Below are 6,025 nucleotides of genomic sequence, written 5' to 3' on the forward strand. Positions count from 1 at the left end.
ACATCTCATCGTACTACCCTACAATTAAGCTTTGCTGACATTCACCAAAGCAGTGATGAGCCATATATAAAATTCATTGACATTCAATTCATTAAAGGATACTGCTGATAAGCAAGTTGATTGCCCAAGGGCCAAAGAGGAGCTGCTCAATAAACTAGCAGTATGCAATACAAATTGTAAAAAAAAATTATAATGGCAGTCCCTCCAGACCCTGAACTTGCCATTCACCAAATGATGGAAGCCTGTTCCCACCTCACAACCACCTAACACATAGTAGCCATGGCAGTCAGCAAAGGAGTAGCTGAAGCCTTTGTAGTACAAAAACAAACAGAACATGCAATGCCGTAAATGTAATGAACTTGGTCATCTCAAGGCGGAATGTGACAAGGACTTCGTGCAGTTACTCCTCCACTGTGTGTCCAGACTGTAAAGAACATTTTAAACACTCTCTGGGTTTTCAGTATTTCCAGCAGATACAGCATCAGCCCTCTCAACAGCAGCACCAGGGAAACTTCTTGTGGACCCCAGGGTGGCACTGCACAACGACACCAAATGCCAAGCCATTCCATACCTCTTTCCCCACCATGCTAGAAAGCCCAAGCACCGAGAGACAATCTGTGACATCTGGAGGAACAGCTGCAACTCTGAGCTCTACCAATACATTCAGGCAGGGACACGATGCACCCTCGTAAGCACCCATTCCATATCCAGCTGGAGGATAAGGAGATCTATAAAATTCCTACTGGTAAATTTGGACCCTCCAATGAACCAAAAAACACTTTAATCATAGGGGACTCTAGTATTGAACTAGACCCTCTGGAAGTATTGCCAGAAATCCAAACTGTGGGGCCAAGGGATGAAATTACTGTGATTGTCTCATGTGTACACCTATCACCCAAGCCTTCTTCCTACCCACCAGGACTGACATTTTACCAGAAAAACGTACAGTCTTGTGGGCTGAGACTGTAGGTTCAGACAGAGCTCAACTCACTGAGAAACCGCCTGTGCTGATCAAAGATCAGAATCCAAACAAATAATAGGTTCATTTCCATTAGTAATGTGGGCAAGAGGCTATGCTTGCGTGTCCACAGAATCTGGCCCCAGGTAGATCCCTGGCAAGAATGTCAAGCTGTTCATCTAATTGCGAAGTGTAACTCTGAGAGACACTTCCCCAGAACCTCAGAAGAAAGAGACCAAACTTGGGCAGAGTGGAGGAGGAGAAAGAAAAAGACTAAAACTAAAGGTCCCTTACAGAAGAAGATGACTCTCTGCTGTTCTTGAAAACAAAAGACTCTGTTGAATTTCATTCACTCATTGTTCACAGTTACCCCACCTGTGGGTGGCCTTAGCTTCCTTGGGCAGGTGCTGTCTGGGTGCCTGTGGCACCAAGAGTGTCTCCACTCCGGCCTGTGTCAGCAACTCCCCCAGGCCACCAGACAGTGTAATAAAAGCCAGAATAACGAGAGAGCTCTGGGTAAAATCCGGCAGGGTTTATTAAGGAGAGGTCCAAGGGTCCAGGCAGGGCAGGAGTGGGTAGAACCCAAGGAAGCAGCGTAGAAGCAGGAACACAACCTCTGCTGAAGGGAACTGGAGGCAAAGAGCCAGGACCAGAACAGGGGTTAGGGTATATCACTGAGGGGAGGTGGAAAGGGTCAGGATACAAATCATCCAATGGGGAGAGGAGTCAGGGGAGGGGTTGGAGTGGGGTGACTTGACCTGTACTCCATGGGGAAGCAAGGAAAGAGTGGCTTTCCAGGGAGGACTAATGGGGGAACAGGGGATACAGTATTTTCTAGAACCAGGGAGTAAACACCTGGTGACCGGCAACCATACATTTGCCTGAAAAAGCAAGGAATAATGGGAAGTTGCACCAGCCTCTGTGTTAAATGATGGTGCTTTCCACTGGCTCCAGCCCCATCTTGAGCTTTTTGCTTCCCAGGACTTGTTCCTCAAACAGCTCTTTCTTTTGCTCACAGGTGGTCCTTTAATGTACTGCTCTTTTACCTTCTCATAATCAATGTCATCCACAGCAGCAATGGCAAAGATGATAGCTTCAGGTAAAAAGCTCATTTGAGATTAATCTGATGCCATCCCTCAGGATCTGGTGTACGTTCTTGGTGTGCATCTCCCTGTACACCTCCTTCAGGTACCCAAGCACCAGGTCCCGCTGTTCTTCATCCTCCAAATAAGCCTCCACACAGGTCATGTACCAGCTGGAATTCAGGAATTTCTTCAGCCAGTGGGATTGTTTCCCACTTTTCAAGATCCTTAGGAGATGCTCTTCAGCCCCTTTGGTCTTCACTATGAACTCCACCAGCTTCTTCTTCTCCCTGTCCCTGGCAGCTCTGATCCTGTCAGGAAGAAGCCTCCTCGTGGATTTCTGAGGGAGGTGTCTGAGGAAGACTGTCCAGTGCCTTCCTCCTCTGTGTTTGGGAATGCCATCTGCACCACACTCTGGTATCTCTCCTTCCTCACGGGGTAGCTGATATCAGCAGCAAAATACTCCAGGAAGGACCTGGTGAAAGAATGACAACCCAGTCAGATCTGATAGTCCAGGATGAGCTGGAGGCACCATTTGGTTTCCCTGGAATAGTTCTCCTTGGTCCGTTCAATGAGCTCCTGCTTCTCCTCACAGTCAAAGTGCTTCAGGCTCTTCAGAAACACTGAAAAATCATTTTTCTTATCATTTGTGGTGCCATCTCTGAAGAACACTCCGGTGCTTCCTCTTCACTGTTTCACCACGGCTGGCCAGTACAAATACCACTGCAGCTTGCACCGCACCAGCATCCTTTCCTCGAAGAATTTGGGTTCTCGATGGGGCAGAACACTTGGGACATTTTCACTTGGGACATCTGCCAGAGGTGAGAGTGTAGGGAGGCTCTCCAAGGAAACTCTCCTGGAAGACATCCCCAGAGGGTTCCAGCCTTTCATCTTCCTCAAAGTCAGGGGCTTTATTCCCAGCCAGGTGTGAGGGATCCTGGTTTTCCTCCTTTCTACCACAGCCTGGCTGATGGGGGAGCATGCTATCCCCGTCTGATGGTGAATCCCCCATTCCTGCAAAAACTCACAGAACGCCTTGGAAGTATAGGTTGGGCCATTCTCTGTTTTGATGGTACTGGGGGACCCCCAAGGCTGCGAACGCTTGCATCAGATGACTCTTTGCATATTTAGCCTTTTGTCCTCTGTGGGCTGAGGTGAAGACTGCCCTGGAGGAAGTGTCCACTGATACACGTACATGTTGGTATATGCCAAATGCCTTCACGTGTGTTATGTCAGTCTGCCATGCCTCACAACTGTGGAGTCCTCTAGGGTTTGCTCCAGAACCCACAGTTGGTAACAAGGACTTATGACATTCGGGACAATCAACCACAATCGCTTTGGCCTGGTCATGCCGTAGGTGGAATTGGCGGACCAGACCTGGGGCATCCTGGTGGGGAACAGTTGATGACTCAGCTTGGCCTGCTGGACGATGTTCAGTTGGCCAGCTAGCTGTAACGGGGCGGCCAGAGCATCTGCCCTGCGATTGCCCTCCGCAATAAAACCAGGGAGGTCAGTGTGTGATCTCACGTGCATTACATGAAAGGGTTGCTCTCGGTGGGAAACCAGATAAATTAATTTTGAAAGCAAGCCAAAAATTACCAGATTGGAAACCTCTTTGAGCACTGCATGCTCTGCTCTGGACACTTCACCTGCAACATAAGCAGAATCGGTAATAATATTGATGGGTTCTGGGAATGTCTTGGAGGCTCTGACGACTGTGTCCAACTCAGCAACTTGTGGAGAACCCTCCACAACCTTAACATCAGCTTCCCACTGCTGAGTTTGGGGGTCCTTCCAAGTCATTACTGACTTGTGGGACCCTCCGGATGCATCAATAAAAATGGTCAGCGCCTTCAAGGGTTCATTACTTTGGATACTTTTTGTTTATGGCCAGGATGATTTCTGTTTTCCAGGCCCGGCACCCCAACCCTGTCACCGTGGGAACAGGAAGGCAGGGCATGGGAAACAGGAAGATGGCTGGCAGGGTCCTGGAGGGTGGAGCCCTGAGCCGGGGTGATGTATGTAGAGGGTGGTACATCACAGGAAAAGGGGTGGGAGCAGGTGACGCAGCCTCAAGGGGTGGTGCTGTGGGTGGAGCAGCATAGTAATTCTTGGGAGGGGCTTGACTCGTCACCGCAAAGGAAGAGGAGGGGTCAGGGAAAGGAAGAGTAGGATGTAGGGGAAGGGATAAAAATGGATTCCGGGGACGACAGCTGCCCGCCACGTGGTGACGGCCATCTTGTGAGGGTAGGGTTGGCGCGAATGAGCAGCCATTTTGTGGCAAAGAGCAGCCATCTTGTGGCATCTCTCCTGAGGGACTAAGGAAAGGGTTTGGTAGGTCAAAGAAAGGGTTTGGGGGAACAGAAACTCCTTGCAAACAACCAGGACTAATAACTGGGTGAGAGGGAGCAGGAGAAGGGTTGGGGAGAGTGTCTCTGACAGTGTGGCCAGCACTGTCAGAGCGAGGGAACCGAGGGGTCCTGGGGGAGCCAGGGAGAAGGTGGCAGCCCTGGGGCTGCTGTGAACGATCTGCTCCCTGCGCCTGCTGCGGCGGTCTGCTCCCCCTTGTCCACCCAGTCTAGGGGAAATGGGAGTAGGAGAGTGTGTCAGGGAAAGGGGTCTAGGGAGAACTGGGGACTCTGCAGATGGATCACATTCATCATCCTGCCTGTTTTTGCTAATACCATTATCTTTAACAACTTCTCAAATTAAAACAAATAACTTCATGTAGCCATCTTTCACTGAAGGGTCACCCCTCCTGGTGCCCTCAGTTAAAGCTAGCCCAACACCGCTCCAAAAATCTTTATCTCTCACACTATGAACCAAAACAGTCGGAAAATGAAGAAAGATCCACCTAACAGATTTTTTAACTAAACCCTTAGAAAAATCTCCAACCCCCTCCCTCAGGGAACAACCTTCCCGCAGGACTCCTACAACTTGGACATAAATCTCCTTTTGTTGGGTGGATAGCCTAATGCCCATCCTGTCCTCCCAGCTTGCAATCCCACCCACCTACTGCAGGAAATGAAAAATGACAAAGAAGGGTCTAGAATGCCAGTGGCGGCAGACCGCTCACTCTGCACGTGGCGTGTCCCCTACCTCAGGAGCACGGCTGCCAAACGTCCCCTACCTCGGGACACCCAAGGAGCCCCCCTGGCCGGGTCTGTCCCCCGCCACCAAGGAGACTCACTGAAACCGCTGACGTCCAGAAAAAGAGCTGCAGCAGGGGTTCTCTGATCCGGAGACATCCTTCTGGGCATTGAAGGGAAGATTGTGTCTCCTTTCCCTGGGAGCACCACTGGACAAAAGTCAGCGTGCTCACACAGAGGTGATGGTGCTGCCAAAACTGTAAATCCACAGCCTGATGGCCGCTGGAACAGTCTTTTCGTGAGGCTAATCCCCATGGAGGCAGCAGTGTCCACGACAACGCCCCTCACAGTGACGCGAGAAGCGTTTGGAAGAGCCCCATGCTAGCGCGCCAACTGTAACACCTTCTCCACAGTCACAGGAACTCTCTGTGCCGGCTAGCAGTTCCCTGTGGTGACTGGAAGGGGCTGCGGGTGTGGCTGCCCCTGGCTCTCTAGTGAGACCACCAAGTGGCAGTGAGTGCAGCGGCGCGGGTGATGCTGCACAAAGGTAACACTAGGATCCAAAGCAAAGGAGCAAAGCAGCGGACGCCTGTATGAGATCTAAGGAGGATTTATTCTCCCAAACCAGGACAGGGACAGATGTCTCAGAAGCTGGGGGCCGGCTAGGGCTTATAAAGGGTGTGGGTGTGAGGGGGTGTGAACATAAGGCAACCAATAGGAGTGGATTACATGAGGATTACATCACAGGCTAGGACCAATAGCAAAGCATAGGGAGGGAAAACCTTTCCTGGACCAACTGGTAACATAAGCAGGGGTGACTGACAACGAACATTCAAGAACTGGGGATGGTTACAGTGACTGACAGGAAAAGCGGGTAGTACAACTTGGCTTGGCCG

General features: G+C 50.6%; 1 pseudogene; it reads right to left on the bottom strand.

Moving 5' to 3' along the window:
- Nucleotides 1-1,882: 1,882 nt before the first annotated feature.
- Nucleotides 1,883-3,052, bottom strand: LOC110478809 (PWWP domain-containing DNA repair factor 3A-like; annotated as a pseudogene).
- Nucleotides 3,053-6,025: the final 2,973 nt, after the last annotated feature.

The sequence above is a fragment of the Lonchura striata genome, chromosome 8 (genome assembly GCF_046129695.1).
Source record: "Lonchura striata isolate bLonStr1 chromosome 8, bLonStr1.mat, whole genome shotgun sequence".
NCBI lineage: Eukaryota > Metazoa > Chordata > Aves > Passeriformes > Estrildidae > Lonchura > Lonchura striata.